At 31.7% G+C, this 24,712-nt stretch overlaps 1 protein-coding gene and 1 non-coding gene across 12 annotated transcripts in view; both read right to left on the bottom strand.

The window, feature by feature from the left end:
- Positions 1 to 10,508, bottom strand: part of LOC129953749 (glycoprotein-N-acetylgalactosamine 3-beta-galactosyltransferase 1-like) — a 72,708-nt gene extending 62,200 nt beyond the window's left edge. For 2 of the 11 annotated variants that reach the window (XM_056067181.1, XM_056067173.1), the window contains exon 1: positions 10,087 to 10,356. The gene's annotated coding sequence lies outside the window, so the exon portion shown is untranslated. The other 9 variants (XM_056067171.1, XM_056067179.1, XM_056067172.1 and 6 more) reach the window with 9 other exon arrangements.
- An 8,744-nt stretch (positions 10,509 to 19,252) lies between these two features.
- Trnaa-ugc (transfer RNA alanine (anticodon UGC)) lies at positions 19,253 to 19,324 on the bottom strand. Its single transcript has one exon. It is a non-coding gene; the product is annotated as a tRNA-Ala (tRNA).
- Positions 19,325 to 24,712: the final 5,388 nt, after the last annotated feature.

A 24,712-nucleotide genomic window follows, 5' to 3' on the forward strand; every position in this document is an offset into this window, starting at 1 on the left:
CATTAAATTTCAAATTAAATTTTTCATTCTTAGTTTCTGATGATTAAAGCTATGAGAAACTCGTTCCAAGTTCTATTATTTCAACTAAACATTGCGAGAGATACAAAGTAAATTATTTATCGTAAATCATAAAAATAATAAATTTGTTTATCGTTAATTTATTCGTAAAAAGAAGTATTAGTACAGAATTTTTACTTTGAAACTAAGAGAACTGAAAACTATTTAAATTATATTTTATAAGCAAGGCACAATAAGGAAGTGGTAAACATGAAAGAGTCCAAAAATCAATAACATACTTTTCGGCGCTTGATCTCATATAAATTTGAATGCTATTTAAGGTAAATGAAACGCACGACTGGGTCGCAAGAATTTGCTCCTGTATCCAAAGAGTCTGTTTAAAAGTACTAACCATATTTTAAATTTTAAATTTTAAAACTTCACCTGCAAAATTAGTTTGTTTTTAAAAATTAAAATGTCATTTAAATTATTTTAAAATACAATATTTTAATTTTTCCTCAAAAATTATTTTTGGTATGCAGTTCTCCAGTACTTATACAATTTAAGTTTGAATTTTGTTTTAAAATGTTGATCCGTTTTTGAGATATCGAATTTTGAAAATTCACAACAAAATAATTGACATTTTAGGTTATAGAATAAAAAGACAATGTAATTAGCTTGTTCAGAAAAAAATATTTAAATTGCTTAAGAAAATGTCAGAACAAAATAATATTTCTAGAGCTATACAAAAACACACTTTTTACATTGGAAAAAGCCAAGTTAAGAAAAAAACGTAGAATGGTTGTACGGAAGGAGAAAAGGAAGGCCACTACTTTTTCGTCGGAGGTCAAGGAATATCTGTTATCGACTTTTGTGCTGTTAATTATGACTGGATAGAACGAATCAATAAATTTGAAGTTGAGAGTAAAAACTTTTCAGATCACCTCGTCTTTCTTGGAAAAATGAACAAAAAGTTTCCTATCAGCGTAATTTTTACGATTTCTTTTCAAAAAACGAGTTGATTACAGAACCCACAGAAACACTTTCAAATCAGTTCACAGAATATATTCGAAGTTCAGCGTCAAACAAAACAATAAGTTCGATAAGGACTGTTGGAAAGCACGCACAAAATCTTTCGCTCTACTTCGAGCCATGCGAACTTCTAACAATCATAGACTAAAAATTTGGTATATCGAAGCTAACACATATTACAAAAACCTTTGTCTTCAAAAGAAAATTGAATTTGAAAAACTACAAGCAATAGCATTAGGTCAAACAAGAAACTCAAAGGATTTCTGGAAAACCGAGAGGGAGATCAAAGGGATGAAATATAAAATAGGCTCCTTTTTTCCTACAATTCTAATTTAATGTTCTCCTACGCTGAACCATTAACTGTTGATGACACATTAGACGCTGATATATCAATTGAAGAAATACAAGCTGTGATCCTAAATGCGAAGAATGGAAAAGTTTCAGGTGAAGACGGGATTCCATATAAGTTTTTTTAGAAATGCTACACCTACATACATTCTTTAACAATCTCCAAATTCTGTACAACAAAGTTTTCTTCACAGTTGAAATCCCCTCTTCTTTTAAAAATTCTGTAATATTTCCTATTCACAAAAAGAGGCTTGGATGCGACCCACACTGATAACTTCCCATCCCGTCTGTCGATTTGTCTTGCTTAAAAGTGTGTCTATAAGTACTCGTATCAATTTTTACCAAATTTGTGTACTATTTATTGTAGATTTTATTTTTTATGAAAAAACGGACTGTTGGATTTTTATAAAAAAATCACTGAATATCGAAAACAATATTTTCCGTGAAATAAAATAAGTTTTAAGCCAATATATTTAATTTTTGAAAAGCTATTTGAGTCGAAAGTAAAATTTTACCAAATTTTAGTACTGTTGTTTTTTAGAGTTTTATTTTTTGTAAAAAAACTGTCAATTCGATTTTTTTCAAAAGGTTATCGAATGTTGTAAACAATATGTTTTATAAGATAGAATTAGTTTAAAGCCAATGTTTAAAATTACTGAAAAGATATTTGAGTCGAAAATCAATTTTTACCAACTTTTATTAATTTTTTTTTAGGTTTTTATTATTTGTAAAAAAACTGTCAATTCGATTTTTCTCATCATTTTTCAGAATGTTGAAAACAATATTTCTTATAAAATAAAATAAGTTTGAAGCCTAAATTTCAAGTTTTTGAAAAGATATTTGAATCCATATTCAATTTTTACCAACTTTGAGCAATGTTTTTTTTTAATTTTTATTTTTTTATAAAAATAACACTGTCAATTCGATTTTTCTCAAAATTTTATCAGATGTCAAAAACATTATTCTTCGTTGCATAAAATACTTTTGGAGATGAAATCATATTTTAGTCGTAAAATTTTGGAGGTGAACTTTTTTTTTCAGTTTTTTTGTTTTAGAAAAAAAACCGATAAATGAATTTTTTTCAAAAAATAAACTTCTTTGATATCACGTTACAATATATTATATAAAATTTAATGCAAGTCTCTAGCATTTTTGGTTCGTAAGATATTTAGGGTTAACCAAAATGTTCACCTTTTTTTCAAACTGCTATGGTACCCACGCAATTTTTTTGAGAACCCTTTCTGCATCTTTCTGCCTTATTATCTGTATAAAAAAATGTATTTAAAATCGATATCTCTTCTGGTTCTTGAGTTATGGACGACGAAAAAACGTCGCTAACGTACGGACGTACGAACATACGTACACACGCACGCACAGACATCTTTCTAAAAATCTTTTATTTCGACTCAAAAAAGTTTTTTTCATTTTTTGTTGACTTTAAAACTGCCTTCGACCTGGTTAACAGAATTGAGCTCTTCTATAAGCTCTCACAACTTGGCATATCTTCCAACATCATTAGAGTGATAAAAGAAATGTACACTAACACAAATGCAGCAGTTCGGGATGGCTCAACCTATTTACAATGGTTTTAGACAAATACTGGCGTGAAACAAGGCTGTTTCCTCATTGCATTGTTGCTTACTCTGTTTATAAACGACGTAGTAGATGATCTTACCGGAGGAGTAAGAATTTCAAATACTACCATTAAGGGTTGTTATATGCAGATGACCTTGTCATATTCTCTGAATCACCTGAACTTATGCAATTAATGATTAATCGCTTATCGTGTTACTGCTAAAGATGGGGACTTACAATTAATACAGAGAAGTCCAAAATGATGGTGTTTACGCGATATCCAAAAGTTCGCAATGAAAAGCAATGGACTTATGACGGTCATTTTCTAGAAATCGCTAAAGAGGTCAAATATTTGGGAGTTAAACTTAAACCAGCTATAAATTTCAACAAACACCTAACCGAAAAAGCCAATATCTCTCAAAGCTTGCTAAACCTATCATGGAAAAATCTGTTTTCCAACAAGAGAATAATTTTATCTGCAAAATAAAGATATTCAATGCAGTAGTTAAATCAACTCTTTGCTATGCTTCTCAAGTTTGGGGGTCATATCTACACCAAAATACGCCTTGTTACGCTATATACTTGAAAAACGGACTACCAAAACTCTTGACAAATACACTCAAGTCACAGGCTGACTTCAAAATAAAGGTATGATTCATTATCAGGAATCAAGGGTTTCAAAAAAACTACTTTTGTATGAGTTGCGGAACAAGGACTGGTGGTATGAAAGATGGCAATCTATTGGCAACGCTTGTGGGGAAACCTTTTATTTTAATGTGAACAACTATCGTAATTTGTAAGACCAACTCAACCGCATTATTCAGAAAAACGAAAACTCTATTCGAGATGCCTTTATCGTTAAGGCTCGGAATTCTGAAAGTAGAATCTTATACAGTCAGCTAAATTATAATCTAAACAAGAATAACTACTTCCAGGACTCACTTAGCTATTATGAAACATCCATGATATTTAAAGCAAGGTGTGAGCCCATTTCCTTAAATGGTAACCCTTATAATATATATATATAAAGGGTGATTTTTTTGAGATTAGGATTTTCATGCATTAGTATTTGACAGACCACGCGGGATTTCAGACATGGTGTCAAAGAGAAAGATGCTCAGTATGCTTTGACATTTCATCATGAAAAGACTTACTAACGAGCAACGCTTGCAAATCATTGAATTTTATTACCAAAATCAGTGTTCGGTTCGAAATGTGTTTCGCGCTTTACGTCCGATTTATGGTCTACATAATCGACCAAGTGAGCAAACAATTAATGCGATTGTGACCAAGTTTCGCACTCAGTTTACTTTATTGGACATTAAACCAACCACACGAATGCGTACAGTGCGTACAGAAGAGAATATTGCGTCTGTTTCTGAGAGTGTTGCTGAAGACCGTGAAATGTCGATTCGTCGCCGTTCGCAGCAATTGGGTTTGTGTTATTCGACCACATGGAAGATTTTACACAAAGATCTTGGTGTAAAACCGTATAAAATACAGCTCGTGCAAGAACTGAAGCCGAACGATCTGCCACAACGTCGAATTTTCAGTGAATGGGCCCTAGAAAAGTTGGCAGAAAATCCGCTTTTTTATCGACAAATTTTGTTCAGCGATGAGGCTCATTTCTGGTTGAATGGCTACGTAAATAAGCAAAATTGCCGCATTTGGAGTGAAGAGCAACCAGAAGCCGTTCAAGAACTGCCCATGCATCCCGAAAAATGCACTGTTTGGTGTGGTTTGTACGCTGGTGGAATCATTGGACCGTATTTTTTCAAAGATGCTGTTGGACGCAACGTTACGGTGAATGGCGATCGCTATCGTTCAATGCTAACAAACTTTTTGTTGCCAAAAATGGAAGAACTGAACTTGGTTGACATGTGGTTTCAACAAGATGGCGCTACATGCCACACAGCTCGCGATTCTATGGCCATTTTGAGGGAAAACTTCGGAGAACAATTCATCTCAAGGAATGGACCGGTAAGTTGGCCACCAAGATCATGCGATTTGACGCCTTCAGACTATTTTTTGTATGGCTACGTCAAGTCTAAAGTCTACACAAATAAGCCAGCAACTATTCCAGCTTTGGAAGACAACATTTCCGAAGAAATTCGGGCTATTCTGGCCGAAATGCTCGAAAAAGTTACCCAAAATTGGACTTTCCGAATGGACCATCTAAGACGCAGCCGCGGTCAACATTTAAATGAAATTATCTTCAAAAAGTAAATGTCATGGACCAATCTAACGTTTCAAATAAAGAATCTATGAGAATTTGCAAATTTTATGCGTTTTTTAAAAAAAAAAAGTTCTCAAGCTCTTAAGAAATCACCGTTTATATAGTGTGACTGGAAAACAGCTTACAAGTATGGGATGTTATATCAGAATGCGTTTGAACTTTAGCTCTTTTTTTTGTCGATTATTGAAAATGTAATTAAATTTTAAAATTATAAACTTGCCAACCAGGCTGACGGCTTAATTATAGCTCTTAAATTCATAATTTGTATTCTATTTTGTATATTGAAATGTAAATAAATGAATAATTTACTTACAAAAAAACGTAGAACAATCAAATTTTTGATTTTTGAGCATACAAATTGTATGGAGGCTGCTGCTATGTTTAGTCTTTAAGAAAAAAAAAACAAAAAAGCTTAACACAAATCTGCTTAAGCCTTTTGATTAAAAGTTTGAACTGAATCAACTCAATGGTTGAGGCTGTAGAAGCGAGGGTAGACAGACAGACGAAATCACGGGATACACTTTTTTCGATTTTAATTTTTTTTTGCAAATACAAAACTTGCTAGTTCATATAATGAAGAAAAGAAATTTAACCATTTTTTCATAATTATTGGTTACGAAGTTATTGCAAGACAAAGATAAAATTTTTTCATTAAACAAATTTATGACCTTTAAAGGACATAAGGAAATTGTAACAACTGATGAAGATTAAATATAAAAAAACGAATTATTTTATAACAAGGTTTACTTCTATTTCGTATAAACAGATAGTATTTCTTTTTTGGTGGTTAGACTTTGAATTCTGTCAGTTTTCTGTATTTATAAAGTTTAAAGCATTCGTTTGAATTATATCAGAATATTGTTAGCTCATGAATACATTGAGTGCGGAAATTTTAAACCACCATCAACTCAACATTCAATTCCCTTTCAGATACCCAATACACAGTAAGCAATGGAAGCCAAAAACAGAGCACTTTCAAGCATTTCACATCTACATTCGTGTAGTACAGTTCAAGAACTTATTTCTGTGCTTATCAATACTGCCGAAGATTCATTAATCATAATGCGAAAGCGTAGTTAATTTTATTAACAAAAAATAATCTACTTAAATAAAAGCATGACAAGGTTGCACGAACTTGCTCATGTATCCAAAGGTTCTGTTTGAAACTATTTTGTACATTTTAAGATTTAAAAGTCTGTTTTAAAAAATTTGATTTCTCAAAAAAGAAACATTAGTTTTTCAAAATTTGTATTTAAAAATCGAAAAAGCGGTTTTTTTACATTATATTTTTGGTATGTAGTTACTAAGAGATAATTAATTTACGTTTTAAATTTAAATTTGTTAAATAATGAATCACCCATTTTCAAAATATCGAATTTTGAAATAAGAATGTTTAATATTTTGTTTGTAATCAAAAATACAACGACATTTTCGATCACCAAATATTATTGAAACAGTATAAAAGCTTGTGCAGAAAAATCATTATTTAAATCGGTTCATGAGTTCTTGAGAAAACAATAAAACGGTTCTATGGAGGGATCCTTTTGGAGCAATACGAATATATTTATTTATTGAAAGAAGCCAAATTAAGAAAAACAAAATAAGAGAAATTTAAAAAAAAAAAACAATTTCTTCGTTTTTGAAAAATTCGAATTTTCGACCCAAACATTTTTTAGATAAATTCATACACTTAGTCCACAAAGCCTCCGTACAGCTGACTAATTTTGATTTTTACTCTGAAAAAGAATACTAGAAATAAATGTAAAAAAACCAAGTGGTAATTTTCACCTTTTTACCAAATTCAAAAAACTTGTTATTGTTATTTAAATTTTGTTTTTTAAATTTGTTATAGTAAATATTTTATGTCGAATCATCAAAAAGGAAGCTGCTATACGGAGACTTTTTGGACTATGTGTAGATTTATTTTTAGTCTTAAAAAATTAAAAAAGCTAATCGGCTCAAAACCTTAATTTACAAATTTTATGTCAAACGACCCATCGTAAAGTCATGTTTGCAAAATACAAAACCTGCCCCGTAGTTCCTGTATGTTGCAAGTAATAAATAATTATATGCGAATTTTTCTAGGTGCAGTAAATTGATAACTTTATTTTTAATATAAAATAGAAAAATTAAAATTTATTTACTCATCACGTTTCAATACATTTCTGACTATGATAAAAAGAAGATATTTTAACATAAAAATACTCAAATAATAATACTTTTGGTATGCAATGCGTTGCGTAGTTAATCAACTAATGTAGGCACTTAAATAGTTTAACTCTGAATAAAACAAGTATTATTGAAAAAACTATTTAGTTTTATATAAATATTTATCATATATTTATTTATTTTAACTACAAACGAATGTTTTAATTGTATACAAGTAAATAGTGAAAAAATTAAGAGTGTTTTTAAGCATCGTTTAACAATTGTTAAGGAATTATCCTCACAAAATTCTATGAAAAGATGCTTCAAAACTATTTTTCATTCATACAAGATGGCTTAAACAAATTAAAAGACTTCAAACGTCAAACAGGAGTTCCTCAAGGCTGTGTTTTGAGTCCCTTGGTATTTTTCGTTATTTTTCAATGATGTTGAAAATCACAACCCAGGATGTATTATGATAGGTGATGTTGATAATAAGGTCCTCCTTTATACAGACGAACTCGTTATTGTGTCAGATAATCCGTCTATAACTTCAAGTCAATAAATTACAAAAGTACTGTAATAGTTGGGTTCTCAAAATAAATTGCTTAGTCTAAATTTATGGATGAATTTATGTATCTTGGTTGTTCTACATAGCAATGTATAGCTTTGTCATCCCTGTCAAACTTATCCGTTTGTACAGAATGACGATGGAGAATGCACGCTGCTCTATTAAAGTCAGTAAAGATCTCACCAATGCATTTGATGTCAAAAAACTTGTAGACAAGGTGATGCGCTATCATGCGTCTTCATACACGTTCTTGAAAGAATAGAGCAAATTTCAACTATCTATTACCCGGAAATTCCGATGATATTGACATATTTGGAAAACCAAAGCGTGATGTCAGTGCGGAGTACGATGAAGTCACGAAGGCACTAAACCCTCAATTGTGCCTCAATGCCTTCTGGAAACAGAATTATGGCTCAACAGTATTTACAATAATGAGAAACTTTGTTTTTAAAAATAGAAACTATCAGAATTTTGAAAACAGAATAATAAATCACTTCGAATTCTGACCACAACTCAACAAGAATTATTTATTTAATTTTTAATTAAAAATGCAAGTTTTAAAAAATGCATATGGAAAACTAAAAACATACCTACATATGTATTATTTATACCTACTTAGGTATTTCTTATAGGTATTCATTTCTATGTATGTCCCTACCTTATGTTTCTATTCATAGCTACAAATGCAATATGTCTCACCTTTTATGCATAATATCCTACCCTCTTCCTTTATAATCTTGAATAAAAGATTTCTTTTTGGTATATGTTATAAGGTACACAACCTGAAGGTACTTATACACGAACCTACATGGTTGGTTACCCTTATAACATCAAGAAGCATACCTTTAGTTTTTCAAGTACTTATAGTTACATGTACATACATATATGCAGGTAGATAGATACATATTTTAAATTTGCATTCCCTTTTTAACCTCATAAAACCTACATAAGACACACAAAATACCATCTGTCATTTTTGAATTAAGAATTACAAAAGAAAAAAAATCACCCAACCCTTGTTCTAATTAAAATATTCTCATGAATTTAATTTCAAAAAACAGCATTTTATTATTATTCATGCTCAATTGCTTAAACCTAATACAGTAGGTAACAATAATTTAAATACACTTACTCAAAAGCATTTACCTACATTTCTTTTGACACAAACAAAACGCTATAAAACCACCTACAAACCTATATCAAACGATTATAAAAATTGAATTTAATCACTTTTTTAATAACAAAATAAATGAAATGATTTTATCATCATAAAGTACCTATGTGCGTACTTCCATAAATACATATATGACAATAATTCACTTGTTAATTCAAATAATTTACACTATTTAACCAACCGACACATTCCGAGCAAACTGGCCACCACTGCCGCACCGACTGACCGTATCCCGGCGACATAACAATAAATTTGTTAAATCGTAATTAAACTCACAGGAAATAACAAAAGAAGAAAAAAATAGTAATAATTCTTTTTTCACTCTAAATTATGGATTATGAAACACTCTCGCTGTTATCTAGAAAGATGGACACAACAAATAACAAAAATTAAAAATAAATTTAAAAACATAACAAAAATCACGTTGATAGAGAACCACACTCATAAAAAAGTCCACAACCACAAAACATCTGTCATTTGAATTTTGTATTTTTTATTTATTATTTTTGAAATTAGGGAAGAGATCAGCAGGGGGAGGAAGAGAAAAATGTTTATTTTTACACATTTAATCGGAATAACAAGACTCAAGAGGGAATTATTATGATTTTAACATTTATATGACACTTCTTCTTTTCAAGAGGCAAACAGATACTTTTTGTATCTTCAAGATACAAAAGTATCTTTAGCTTTAGAACTTCATTGACCGGCGATTGCAAGTGGTGGTACAATGTAGTGTACCTACACGAGTACTTATGCTTCTAATCATTCAATTGGATATCTCCAGAGAGGGTGTTGTACGTAGAATTGGGAATAATCGATAAGATACTTTTGAACAAATTTTTACCACACATTATAAAACATGATTTTTTGGGGGGTGTTAAATGTAAAAATGATCAAAAGGTTACAAACTTTTCAACTTTTTTGAGAATTAGAATTCAAAAACTGCAGTTTATTAATAAAATAAAAGAAAAACTCAACTGCTATCAACAAACTACACACACGACTAACCGATTGGATTCAACACTGCACCATCCCAGAGAATTATTACATTTTCTGTTATAGATACTTCTGTGTATATAATACAGAATTCTAATGCACAATTAGTTTAATCAAATCAACAACAAAAAAAACTATTATTTTATTGATTAAGGAACCCGGCTATAGGTATAGACTGCGATATGGAGATAATAATCATAATAATATTTCCTGTTGGTCGTCTGCTGTCTGGTGGTGTTGTTTTTGGTCATTTTAATTCATAATTCTATTTCTCTTGATATCAAAATATATGAAAAATAATACTAAATTACACACTAACCGCAAATTTATTAGGTATACCCGGGCGCATACTCAGCGAGTCATCGAGAGTATCTGTATCCGTTCCGTGATCCGTCGTCGTCGTTTTCGTTGTCGACGTTTGACACAAAGAATAACTACAGAATGAGAGAAAATAACAAAAACTTGCCCCTGCGGCTGCTACTGCTGCACATGGACATGATAAGGAAAGGAAAGACCTAAAAGAAAAATAACAAGAACCAATTCTGCGCAGAAAATATTACTAATCAAAAAAACAACAACCCATACAGAAATTCTGTTTACATAGATACAAACCAATACAGCATAACACAAACATGTGTCCATTATTATTATTATTACAAAAAAACAACAACAACTTCTGTCAAATAAGGCAGCAGCAGCAGCAGCTGTTTGGCGCAACATGATGTGTGCTGCTGATGGTAGCTCAGTATAACTTATATATTTGTGTTTGTATTATTTTTTCTTCTTCTTTTTTTTGACATTTCACTTTAGGTTTGTTATTCGTCGACTTTTGTTTTGGTTCAGCTGAAAGTTTGTTAAAGAAAAACAGGGGTGTTATGTGTGTGGTTCAATATTTATTTTTCTAGTACTTTTTTTGACATAAAGAGAATATGGTAATAGATTGGAAATGTAATTTATTTTAAACAAAAATATAACAGACTTATTTCGATAAAATTGACAGAAGATCATTTCTGTCATTTTGTGAAACATGTCTTGTAGTTATTTTTTTGGGAGCACAAACAAACCAGTACCTTTTTACAGGATTTAGATGTCTAAATACCAACCTCGCCTTAAAAGGTTCCGATCACGTCAGTTTTTTAGAATATGTCCCTTTTAAAATTCTAAAGGCAACTGCAAAACAAGACTCATTTTCAATTTTTGTCGGAAGACGAACGTTACTTTTACAAAGACTGCGCAACCTCAATATTTACTGTTTTCCTTTCACACCAAAAATTAGCCCTGAGATCTCGGTCTAGAACCATTTAAAAATGAGGAATTAAATAATAGTTAACAAGAAAGTGTACGTAAGCTATTTTTTTTTGTAATTAAATTTTGAAGAATTTACCAAAGAACACGAATTGTTAATTTTAGGGTTAACACATTGATTCTCCTAAATTTCAAAAATGTCTGATTTTGTGGAGGTTTTTCAACCCATCGACATTGCAGTCGTCCTTAAATGGACTTTGAAAAATTATGGCAGAAAAACATTGTTTACTTCACATAGGAAGTTATTGTAATGGGTTCAATTTGTAAAAATTTTGACATTTCTCGACGTTTCAAGGTCCCTAGAGTCGAAATAAAAGATTTTCAGAAACGTTTTTTCGTCGTCCAAAGCTCACGAACCAGGAGAGATATCGACTTCAAATACATTTTGTTATACAGATAATAAGGCAAAAAGATACCGAAAGGGCACTCAAGAAAATTGCGTGGGCGGTTTTTTACCATAGAAGTTTAAAAAAAAGTGAACATTTTGGTTAACCGTAAATATCTTACAAACCAAAAACGCTAAAAACTTGTATTAAATTTTATATAATATATTGTGACGTGTTACCAAGCAAGTATATTTTCTTAAAAAAATCCAATTAACTGTTTTTTTTATAAATCAAAAACACTGCAAAAAAAATTCTTCACCTCAAAAATTTTATGAATACAAATTGATTTTATCACCAAAACAATTTTGTGCAACAAAAAATAAAGTTTTTAAAATCGGTAACATTTTGAGAAAAATCGAATTGACAGTTTTTTTTAAATATAAACCTAAAAAAACATTACTCAAAGTTGGTACAAATTGAATTTCGACTAAAATATCTTTTCAAGTATTTAAGATTATGACTTTCAACTAATTTTACCTTATACGAAATATTGTTTTCAACATTCGGAAAATATTTGAGAAAAATCGAATTGACAGTTTTTTTTACAAAAAATAAAAACAAAAAACCAAATAAAAGTTGGTAAAAACTGATTTCCGACTCAAATATCTTTTTACAACTTTGAGATATTGGCTTTAAAATTCTTTTGAAGAGAAATGTTTGACTGTTAACAGTCCATGCTTTTATTTATTTTTAAAAATATGGTTTAGTTAAATTTTGAGAAATTTCTAATTTATAAAAAATAAAAAGGAAAACTACCAATTAATTTGTGTTGGTTAGAGTTAAAAAAAAAGAAAAAGAGGCTGGGATGCTACCTACAATGATAACTTCCCATCCCGTCTGTTGCTTTGTCTTGCTTAAAAGTTTGTCTATATGTACTCGTATCAATTTTTACCAAATTTGCGTACTATTTTTTGTAGATTTTATTCTTTTATGAAAAAACGGACTGTTGGATTTTTATATAAAAATAACTGAATATCGAAAACAATATATTCTGTGAAATAAAATGAAATTGAAGCAAATATTTTCAATTTTTGAAAAGCTATTTGAGTCGAAAGTAAATTTTTACCAAGTTTTAGTATTGTTTTTTTAGAGTTTTATTTTTTGTGAAAAAACTGTCAATTTGATTTTTCTCAAAATGTGTTCTAATGTTGAAAACAATATTTCTTATATGTAAAAATTATTTATAAGCTATTATCTCAAATTTTTGAAAAGATATTTGTTTCGAAAATATCATTTTTTTACCAACTTTTGTTAATTTTTTCGGTTTTTAATTGTTTGTAAAAAAATAATAAAATATACTTTTCTTATTTCCATTTCTATTGATGCGAAGAACTCTGCAAAAACGAAGATCTGATATGAAGAACTGTCGGGCTTTTTCTAACGTAGATTTTTCGGGCTCAATTTTCGTGAGTCTATTATTACTATCGCTATCAGTCTGCTTACTCGTATTTTGACCTTAAAGGAGTCAACAAAACTTAAAATTATAAAAATATATTAAAAAATATAAAACGTTTATTATGATTGTCAATTAGCCATTAGTTTAACAAAAGTGTCACTCTTACTGTTCTTGAAATTCATGTTTGAATCTCAGTTCTAGAGTATCCAAAGCAAATTCACTTCAAAAATAGATTTATTTTATTTTTTAAGATCTTTTTATTTAACAGAAAATCAATTTTGAAAGAAAGAAAATGCACGACTGAGTCACTAGAACATGCTAATGTCTTCCAAAAAGTCTGTTTAAAAATATTTCCTATGTTTTATGATTTAAAAATGCAATTTATTTTTTCGAAAAACATTTTAAATTTTGACTTAAAAATAATTTTGGTAAGCACTAAATAAAGTGCTTATATATATACATTTTATATTTTAATTTATTTATCGATTTTTTTAAACAAAATTAATTTTTTTTTTTTAAGTTAAAACAAATACATTTTTGTATTAAGAACACAAAATTTAGAGAAAGTTTTTAAAAAAAGACAAATTTTTAAATTGACGATTTCTTATTCAAGGTTTCTTATTAAGAACCTGATTATTTGCTCTTTTTCTTAGAAACAAATTTTATGAAAATAATTTAAAGCATGTCTAAAGTATCTTCAAATTCTAAATTAAGTGAAAACAAAAATTTTAGTTGTTTTTGACAGCAAACCGTCATGACCTCTTCAACACCACCGATTTGATTGTTTTGCAAAGTAAAAACCATTCTTTTTTGGATAGAATGTAATTAATTTTAGTATCTGACTTTGTCTTTGGAAATTCGTTATAGTAATGAGTCTTTCATTAAAACGAAATAAAGTTTTGAGAGAACTTAAAATGAATACTTTCATAGTTTTGAAAAGAACGTTTTGAAGTTAATTTTTAAAGCTGATTTTGAATCCAAACTTTTAATTTTAACAATTTGCTTAGTTTGATAAAATACCATTTTCCAACCTAATTTTTTGATTTTATTACTATAATTTAAAAACTTGTGATGTGATAAAAGCACTGTTTAGAAATCAGATTCGTTAAAAGACAAACAAATTTCTTTCAAATAGTTCTGCTTTTTTCTGTTGAAAATCGTTTTATCAACGATTTTCTCCAGATCTACGTATCCCGGGACACCTGGAGATTTTTCGAATGTTGTATCAATAAGTATATGTATGTACATATTTCCACTGAATATTGAAGAATAAGATTAATTATTTATAATTAATTTAATTAATTTAATTTAATTTATTAAAAAAAAAACAACTCCAACCATTTAAATATGTAGCTTCAAAAAGTTTCATATAGATATTTTTCAAATTTTAATCATTTTTAGCGATTGACTAACCTAGTAAAATGATTTTACATATTTTATCCGATTTTAACCTCTAATTAACATTTTAAAATTTAAATCAGGGAGTTTCTTCTTTTAACTTTAAAAGTTATAAATATAACAAAATAATAAATAAATAATGTATAAATAAATAAATACAATTCAATAATACAATTTTACTTCAACGAGTTGATTTGTATGTTTTTTTATAATTCATAAGCAACAATTTTTCAGTTTTAAATTAGAAAATTTTCTTTGTGCAAAAAAATACTATATTATACGTTCCGATCAGATACTTTTGAAGAGCTAGATGTAGGAATACGGTTTTCGTTGGCATTGATTATTTTGGGCCCATTTCTACAATAATTTTACGAAGACGCGAGAAAAGATGGGGCGTAATATGTACGTGCCTCACCGTTCGTGCCGTGTACATAGAGGTGGCACACAGCCTAGACACCAGCTCATGCACTATGTGCATACGGAACTTCATATCACGCCGTGGAATGCCTCGAGAAATCTATACCGATAACGGCACAAATTTCAAGTCCACTGAAAAAATTTTATGCGATGAATACAAAAACATCAACTACTCAACTGTTGCTTCCAAATACGATGGACTTAGGTGGAAGTTCAACCCACCGGCAGCTTGTCCGATCCATCAAAACTATATTGTATAGTATGGCTCCAAGGAACTTCAACGATGTAACACTGAGATGCGCGCTATGGGAGGTGGAATTCTTAATCAATTCCCGTCCACTCACATTTGTGTCAATTGAGTCCTGCGACGACGAAGCCATCACCCCAAATCATCTTTTACTAGGCTCAAAAACAGGGTACAAACCTTTTTGCGAAAACGTGAGATTTCAAACGGGAATGCTAGAACGACCAACAAGAAAGATTGCCGTCCTAGACGTCGATAAAGGCTAAAGAAAGCTCACTCCACCGAAGCTGCTTACGAGGGGGAGAATGTTATCGCCGTTTATAATATTTAAAACTATTTGTGTTGCTACTCAGCTTATGATTTGTTGACGGCTTAGTGGGATATATTGGGTTTGTGGGGTTGTGAAAATCTTCAAACTATCAATATGTTTTATTATTAATTTTCTAATTTTTATAACTAATCTTTTGTAGCTTTAAGTTGAATCACCCTGTAAATTTGATATATCTTGCTAAGCCGCTTTATAACTGAAGCTATGTGCAAAAATCTTCATAATATACCTAGCTTTCAACATAAAAAAATTGCGGTAAGAAGTCAGTCGATAAATCACGGGTTGGGTACCAACACAAATAATTTTAAAACGCCATAAAAAACTTTGAATTTCAATAATTGTGTCGGCTTAACTTGTTTTTGAGAATTTCGACTCCAACAGTACTGATCTTAATCTTATAAGAACAATCCAATCTACATTTGGGAATTTCGAAAGGTGCGTTTTAGTCTGTTTGCTTTTTTATTTTCACGAACTGTCAATTCTCAGATAAGTTCGTATGTCCATTGTCTTTGTTTCAATAAAAAAGAATTAGCAATTTACTATGTAGTTAGAAAAACAAAAGTTTAAAATTTTGAAGTCATTAGTAAATTGATAAATATTTAAAAAATTTCTGTAAAATTTTAAGTTCTCAATAATAGCTTGTTTAACATTTTTCACCACTGTCCTTTAATGTTACAAAGCATTAACGACGATATTTGCATGACTTATATGTCAGTATGTCTCTATGTTCTCAAGGTATTTAAGTCAAAATTAAATTGTAAGTATTTTCTGTTTTCACTTTTAATGTGAATAAAATGGCAAATCATTCGAAGGAGACTCCAAAAATGAGTATTAGAGCTATGGTTGACTTCTTGACTATTTTAAACGACATAAAGTATAATATATGCGTCTAACTTTAAAAGCAGCAAAATGCTTTCTTACATTTTTTAAAGTATAATTTATCCATTTGACGTTCCGTCAAAGTACTGCAGTTGATTTGCCTTGTTTCTAAGATCAATTTCTTGTATGTATTGTATATGCGAGTAGCTGAGGTCGAGATTGTTTAATATGTTATCCTCTTTTCAAAAGATTTTGTTACGACAATGTTCGTTCACCTATTGCTTTTGGAAGACACATCTTCTTCTTCTATACCGTCACTAGATGATACTGAAAATAATTCACTTGATGTGGCGGTGTTACCAACTTGGAACTCTTTCGTTAATTTTCTTTACTCGATGGACCATTAATTTTCTTTTACGTCTTACTTGTGCTTTTCTTTTTTCAATTTTTCAAAATTTGTATTCGAAAATCATTTGGGTGTCCTTTTTTAAATTAATGTTTAAAATATACAATTTTTCAATTTTATTTTACAAAAATTGTTGGTAAGTAGTTTTTAATATACGTTTTACAGTTGAATTTCAAAAAAAAATTTGACCTGTTTTCAAGATATCGAATTTCGAAAAGAAATGTTTAATATTTTTTTTGAAATCAAAAATAAAAACGATGACATTTGTGATCATCAAATATTTTGAGACAGTATAAGAGCTTGCGCAGAAAAAAAATGTATATTTGTTGATTAGCTCTTGAAAATACTTACTTTAAAACAAAATAATGATTCCTTCTGGAGCAAGTCAAAAATCTTTGTCTTTAAAAATAAAAAAAAATAGAAATTTACTGAAAATAAAAAAAAATATCAGGTCGTTTTTGATAATATTCGAATTTTCAATTTTTGACCAACAAATTTGTGTGAGGACTACTGTTAGTTTTAGTCTTAAGAAAATGAAAAAACTGTTGATCCTGAATTGGCTTAAAACTTTTTTTGGAATTATGTACCATCGTTGTGTCATGTTTGATTCTAGACTTCAACATTTTGTATGGATTCAAAACTTGGCTATATAGTTCCTATGTGTCGCAAGTAAATATCCATGATTACTTTTAATTTGGTGCAATACTGAAAATTGACTGTCACTGTTGTAGTATTAATTAAGAATATTCCTTACATTACTTGAAACTTGAAGAAAACTAAGTATTTTTGGCAGCACCCTGCATGCTCTTGACTGATATTTACTTGAATGTACAGTACTGTGCAAAACATTTGCAACTAGAACCCCCAACATTTTTAATTACAAAAAATTGTTTAGGCAAGTTCTTTATTTAGTTTTTTACACTTTTTTGATATTACGTTATAATTGTTCGAAAAAAATTAACAATTTACTTAAACAAAAAATAAAAACTAAAAATAATAGTTGGTAAAATTGCTGTGCAAAACATTTGGAACTTAGACCTCACAACTAAATTTCAAACTATTTTCTTATTTTAAGACAAGGAAATGTTAATATTTAATTGCGTACCCTTTAATTTTTATAACGGCTGTATATCTTCTGGGCATCGAAGCTATAAAATTATTAATAATCGTTTTTGGAATTTCATTCCAGCGAATAAGTCACTTATGTACTTAGAAATGTTGCTCCCAATTCTTCTCTTCACAATTTCCCACATGTTCTCCATTGGGTTTAGGTCCGGGGATTGGGCTGGCCATGGTAAACCGTCAATCTTTTTTTTTAATCTACTTTCTGGCCAACTTATACTTGTGTTTCTGATCTTTGCCGTGTTGAAACATCCATTTTTCAATGGACATAAGGCAGCATGGTGTTACAAAGAGGTTTACATATTTCTCAGACTTTATTATGCCCTACACTTGTAGAATTTGGCCGATTCCTTGGCTAGAGAAGCAGTCCAATAGCAAAAATGAACCACCTCGATGTTTAACCTTCCGTTAGTGTATTTTTGATTTAGCCTCTCACCTCTTGTTCTTCTGACACATTGTTTTCCACCCAATCCATGCATATTGAACTTTGATTCGTCGAAAATAAGACCGTTTCCAATTTTTGTGGACTCCAATTGAGATGAGTTTTTGGAAAAGCCAAACGAGCTTTCATATTTTTTTTTTTCAAATATATGGCTCTTTTGCTATTTTAAAACAAAGTAATCCGGCCTGCAGTGCGCGACGTCTGATAGTTCCCTGGATGATTCCGTGAGTTTTCTTCGGAAGGAATTTGTTATTTTTCAAAAAATTCTTGTTGTTGTTCTTCGAGACCTTCCTCCTTTAAGATGGCATAACACCTTTTCACTTTTGATGGTTCTAGTTGATTTTTGAACGGAATATTTTTTTGAAATTTCATTTTGTGATACTAGTTTTTTAAAATCACTCAAAATTCTGGATTTTACATCGGATGAATATTTATTTACCGCCATTTTTAAAACAAAATCTTTTTTTTTAAACCGTTTTATCGACTAAAGTCCCGGCAAAAACTAACTAGGCTAATCAACACGTATAAGCTTACCAACCTCAAAATAAATCAAAGAAATCGTTATTAAAATGAGGAGAAAAGAGAAATCTTTATTATTTTTGTAAAAGCAGTGCATTTGTAGAATTTGCTAGCGGATCAGGGCTTTAAGATTATGAACAGTAAGGGGCCACATACAAAAGTCTAAAGCAAAACAAATAATTTCATTGGAACAAAGTTTGTACACACGAATGTTCGTTTTTTTGAAAGCGGTGACAGTTTCAAATGTTTTTCACAGTACTGTATATTTTACAACTGTCGTAACTTTCAGGAATTCTGAAATTAGTTACTGGTTTCCATTTTAAAATGTCTGTACAAATTGCAAAACTAATTAAGTGAAATAGTAAATAATTATTTGTTTATAAATACAAAAAAACTTGGAGATGCCGGGGATCGAACCCGGGGCCTTTCACATGCAAAGCGAACGCTCTACCACTGAGCTACATCCCCATCTTGAAAATTGAATGTCAAATTACAAACCGTTATTTCAGTAACTAACTCCCGAATTTTGAGAAATTTTACGAAAATTAACCATTCACTCAACAATTTTAGTCAAATATTACCAAAATATAAATAATATTTCTATTGCTTTATACAGTTTTTTAAACATTCCCAATTTTGTAATATAGCAATTTAAAAACTGTATTGTGACCCAACCCATAACATCAACGTTCAGACCGTTCAGGGTGAAGTATAGTGATAGTGATATGACGTATTTAAAACTAAAAGCGAAATTTTCAGTTCTGTTGTAGGTCCCCACTGATTCTCAAAAAAATCCAATGTTGAATATTATGTTTGCGGTATGGCATATGATCGACATTAAATGGAAGTTTTAAATTAAATTGAATACCAAAAATTTGGAAAGTAATTTGAACAGTTTTTAAACGTATCTTAAGGCTGAGACATTTGTGTAGCCGTGTTCATGCATCTCTGCATGCTGTTTGAGTCCAAAAACAAATTTGCACACTTTCCGCCACATGTATCAGACATAATTCTAATAATAGTAATAAGTATTAAATTGAATTAAAGTAATTAGTATAGTTTTCGAGATATTAGTCGATAAAGTTTGAGGAGCATTTTTGCAAATTTCAGCGGTTATCTTCTCAAAAATTATAAATTTTGATGTTCCACATCCGAAGTAGAGGGATGTGAGTCTGAAAACATATAAATATAAAGCGTTAGCGAAACAATATATTGCATTAGATATTGCAGACAGGATATTAATACAAATTATAGAAAAGGTGTTGGACATAAAACAGAGCCCTGGTACACACCAGCGTTTGTTTTCCAGTTTTCTTGTATTTAACGATTCGAAAGGTAATTACTAATCCAATGAAGGAAAGCCTGATGCCAAACCCTATCAAATGCTGTTGAAGTATCGAGTTCAATAATCTTACTTTCTCCAAAGCGATGTAAAAATTTGCTCCACTCTTCGGTGAGATGAACCATGAGATCACCAGTGGACTTATTACTACGAAAGCCGAAACATTTCTTGAACTTTTCTATGACCTTGGAAAAAAGGAACGTAAGTGCAATCTGTTGAAAATTAGAGGATGAGGAAGATTCGCCTTTTTTTTGGAATAGGCTGGCCAAATGCAGTTTCCATCTCCTCGGAACCAGACCTGACTAGTACGACAGAGGAAAAAGCTTACGCAGTGGTTTTTCCCCTTCAGAACAATTACGGGGATACCATTCGGAGTATGTTAAGATCTTTTAGGACTCTCGCCACATTACGAGTTCGAAAAAAGATTGGTCCCATAGAATTAACGCGTTTGATGACAGGCGAAGTTATTACACAAACTTGGCGGGGAACTGCCTTCAAAAAAGATTAGCTTTCTTTAAAGATCTAACAAATGGAGTGTCATTGAGAACGAGCGTTAGGGAAGAAGAAGAATTCCTCATATTTTTAACAAATGACCACCAATTTGTACTGCCTTTGGGACACTGCAGTATTTTTTGCCGTAGTTTTTGGTCATGTAAAAATTTGGTCCGTCGACCAAAGGAAGGCGTTGCAGGCCTTCCTGGCTTGTTTGAACTTTTTCCGGCTTTCCTTCTTTGACCCCAATAACCTCTTTACAGCTAGCATCTGCTGATATAACACAATGGTCAGATGTGCCTAGAAGAGATAGGGCAATTACAGTGTACTAATCAGGGTCAGAGGTAAGAACCAAGACAAGAGTGTTTTCTGCTCGACCTTCCACGTATGATATTCGGGTGGGCTCGTTGACCTACTGAGTTAGGTATTTCAACTAAGCGATGGTTTCAGCACACACTCCATTGGGTGTTGTCTGGCTGAATGTTGAATCCATGACGAATTGTGTACATTGAAATCGCAGCTAGCAACGATTTCAGTGCGAGGATAGGACAAACAATTCTTTGGGTGGAATCAGACAAAGCATCAATTTCACGAGAAGTTAATACTCTGTCTAAATTCGATTAAGGAGGAAATAGTGAATGATTTGCTTATTTACGGAAAATTTAAACCACAAAGTAATTAAAACAGGAATTGGTGCAAAAACCATATTCTGGTAAGAATATAGCGAGGCCATGGTGGTAAAAGAATAATATAACTGTGCTGCACTTCACTTCTGTAGGTCTTTCTAATCTCGAGATTTTGCCAAAAAACTCAGTCATATCTTAAATTCTTTTCCCATAAGAGCCAATATTTCTATTTGTTATTTTTAAGAAAAGTTGTCATTTAGTTTTTAATAACAATTTATTTAAAGATGGCTAAAAAAATCGAATTGAATCATATCAAATATATTTTGAAAACATTTCAGAAACAGAAAAACATTTTTAAAACTTTTCTTAAATCCAGACCGCTAGTGAGATCCACTTTACAAAAATATTAAAAATCATAAAAGTCAATGATCCGAAAATATAAACTGTGAAAAAGATGAAATAGATACAAAATTCATGAGGATGAAACACGGAACTATCAGTCTAACAAAACTTGAAGTATACCTCAATGGATACAAAAATACTTTTCAGAAATGTTTCTCAAAGCGTTCACACAAAAAAAAAACAAGGCGGAAACAAGTTTATAAAACGTTTTTTCCTTACAAATGTTATTAATTTCATGGACGTTTTTTAAACAATATTTCCTTAAATGTTTCTTCGGTCTGGAAAAATGACAATATCTTATGGATATAATTTCATGGCTCATTTGGAAAACACGCACTTTCTTCTTTTCTATTATGCAAAGGTTATAATACTAAAAACAAGATTAAAACTGCATTTTTCAACCTACAGATACCTCTACAATTCAAACCGTTTATGATAAGTTAACCATGTTTTCCATGTTTATACAACCAACACTGACTCTTAATTCATGATATTTTACTTTAGTCTTAAGACTAAAAAATTGGTCATAAAGCCTTGCATACTTACTTACTAAATGTGGCGCTACAATCTGGGGCGGACTTGGGCCTCAAACAATATCGGTCCCTAGGTAGCTGTCTCCAGTTGACCACTTAACCCATTTTCTTCGCTTCCGTCGCAATGCTCAAAAACGCTCCATTGACATCATGATTTGATCTTTCGATTATGTCAATATCATCTGCGTATCCGAATAATTGGATGGACCTTTAGAAGATTGTGCCTCTAGTGTTGACAGTTGAGTTTTGCACAATTCTTTCGAGAGCGATGTTGAAGACATCGCATGACAGTGCATCAGCCTTGTCTACAACCTTTTTTGACATCAAATTCATCGGTGAGATCTTTTCCGACCTTGATAGGGCAGCGTGCTTTCTCCATCGTCATTCTGCACAAACGGATAAGTTGGAGAGAGATGCCAAAACTAGACATTGCTCTATATAGCTCTTCCCTATGGATGCTGTCATACGCGGCTTTAAAATCGATAAAGAGATGGTGGGTATCGATTTGAAGCTCCTGGGTTTTTTCCAATATCTGCCGTAGTGTGAATATTTGGTCGAAAGTGGACTTTCCTGGTCTGAAGCCGCACTGATAAGAACCTATCAGAATCTGGTTGTTGATAAACGGCTTCAGACGTTCACATAATATGGCAGAGAGGATCTTATATGCAATGTAAAAGAGACTGATGCTTTTGTAGTTGGCGTAATCAAGAGAGTCTCTTTTTGTATGTACCGGGCATGCGTTCTTCTTTCAACAATATTTGGCTACCACGTCATTGCCTGCTGCTTTGAATAGTTCGGTAGGGATGCCATCAGCTTCAGGAGCTTTGTTTGACTTTAGTTAAGATATGCTTTCTTCACTTCGTCGAGGTCCGATTAAGTGGAATTGTTGATCCACGACGCCTATGTTGAGTAGTTTTATCTCCCTTACAGCGGAATTCAGTTCGTCATCGCCGTTAAATAATTTGGATAAGTGGTCTTTCTATATTCTCAACATAAACAGCGGTTCTACTAAGATGTTCCCTTGATCGCCTTTACAGGCTTCGGTTCGTGGCTGGTACCAGTGGGAGGTTTTTTTTACCTTTTGGTAAAATTTACGAACCTCATTCCTGTTGTGACATCCCTCTATCTCCTCCATCGCACACTTCTCATGCTCTCTTTTTCCCATCTAAGAAGCTGGTGTTCCTCTCTCCTCTTCTGCTCGTAAAGCTCGCCGAACACCAGTCGCAATGTGGTTGCAAGTTGACTGATCAGGATATTTCCATGTCCTCTTGTGGATATTGAGATGTGTGAACTGCGTACTAGTAATTGAGATGGGTCAATCCCATCGCACTTCTTGGATGGCGCTAATATCTGCCTCGCTTCGGCTAATTGTTCTGTTAAGCGACCTAACATTCCACGTACAGATCCAAAGTCCGTTGTCTTTATTTCGTTTGTGTGGGTTGTCAACAGTGAATCCGTCCGTATCGGAAGCTTGTTGTTGCTTCGCAACTAAAGGTATTTTTTACGTGGCCAGGAAGTCATCCCTAAATTAATAGTAGTCAATCTTCCCCAAGGTATTTTAAATTTTGATTGTAAGCCCTATGACATATGGGTTGGGTTTTGTGCAATCACTGCCTCTTTCATAAAATGTATTTCCCCTTACCTTGAAAACCGATATTACAGTGTTCGTTTTAGATCTGTCATTTCATACATTTTCTAAACTATCTCTGATTTTTTCTAAAGCAGGCACTCCTTTGTTCATTCTTACAACCATAATTATCTTGAAAGGGTCATATAGCATTCAAGATTCCTGAATACTCTTATTCAAAATAATCTTGATGATCAGCTTTAACTGCTTTGAACTTTAATTTGCCAAGTGCCATTCTATCAATTCAACACGCAAAACGCTTATGGACTCCTCCCTGTCTCTACGTTTTGCACAATCAACTCGTATCTACTGTTTATAACATGAGGGATTTTACCGTGAGATGATATCTAACTTTTCTTTTGCCCAAATTGCAAGAACTTGACTTGCATGACATGGGGTTTCAAGAAGACGGTGCCACTGCCACATGTCACACCGTACCTGCAACAATGGCCTTATTTAGAGGCGAGTTCGGTGAACATTTTATTTCACGTTCGGGACCGGTCAGTTGGCCGCCTATAGATTGTGCGATTTAACGCCTTTAGACTATTTTTATGGGACTAAAGCTCATGTCCTTACAGACAAGCCCGCTTGGAAGACAACATTGAAGCATATTCGAGAGATGTTTGAAAGAGTAAGAGTAACACAAAACAGGGAGGTGCTTTGAGAAGATACAACGTCGAACGGCTACAATCGCAAGAGATCGCAAAAGCCTTTTCTGACTGAGTTACAAGTAACCTCTCTCGAAGTTCTCTGCCGCCAACTCACTGTATCGAAAACCAGTGGCAACATTGCCAAGAGGAAATCATAGAAGCCGCCTCTGATGCGCTGGTTTCA

This window comes from Eupeodes corollae, chromosome 1 (assembly GCF_945859685.1).
Source record: "Eupeodes corollae chromosome 1, idEupCoro1.1, whole genome shotgun sequence".
In the NCBI taxonomy this organism is placed as follows: Eukaryota; Metazoa; Arthropoda; class Insecta; order Diptera; family Syrphidae; genus Eupeodes; species Eupeodes corollae.